This window comes from Mustela lutreola, chromosome X (assembly GCF_030435805.1).
Source record: "Mustela lutreola isolate mMusLut2 chromosome X, mMusLut2.pri, whole genome shotgun sequence".
In the NCBI taxonomy this organism is placed as follows: domain Eukaryota; kingdom Metazoa; phylum Chordata; class Mammalia; order Carnivora; family Mustelidae; genus Mustela; species Mustela lutreola.
The window spans coordinates 4,909,569-4,910,214 of record NC_081308.1 but is presented as its reverse complement, the minus strand read 5'-3'; positions in this window follow the sequence as shown (position 1 = coordinate 4,910,214).

Genomic DNA, 646 nt, shown 5'->3' with positions numbered 1-646 from the left:
CCTCCCACGGGGCACACACGTCCCCCGGGAAACTCCGAGAGGTCAGGCAGGCTGCCCGGGGTCACCCAGCCTCAGCGGTCCAGGGCGGACGCCGCCCGAAGCCCACGTGCGAGCTTTCCCGACACGCTCAGGTAACAACCAGCCCGAGGCGCCGAAACCGCCGGGACGCCGACTGCCCGCGTCCTGGCACGTGGACGCCGCCCTCGCGGCCGCCTGGACCGCCCCCAGAGTGAGGCAAACAAGGGGAGAACCACTTCCGGGGCAGCGACGCCAGCAGGGACAAGCGCTTCCGGGGCGCCGCCAACGAGGGCCGTTCGGGGCGAGCAACCTCGCAAGTGACGGGCCCGCCCGCAGGTGCCGCTAAGACGCGCGGGCGCGCGAAAGCGCATCGCCGCGTATCCCACACAGCAGGGCGCGAGATGACACCGGTGCCCATTACCCGCGCCCCGGACCCCGGGGTCAAGCGTCCGAATGTGCGGCGCCATCTTGAGCCCGGTGGCTTAAATGCGGTGGGCGTCGGCTTGATGACGTCGCAGTCCCGCGCCGCTAGGCCCGCCCCCGACTCTGTTCCGCGAGACCTTCCTGGGCAGGCCCTCCGCGAGCGTAGGGCCGCTCTGATTGGCGGAGCCTTGTTGAGTGACGGCGC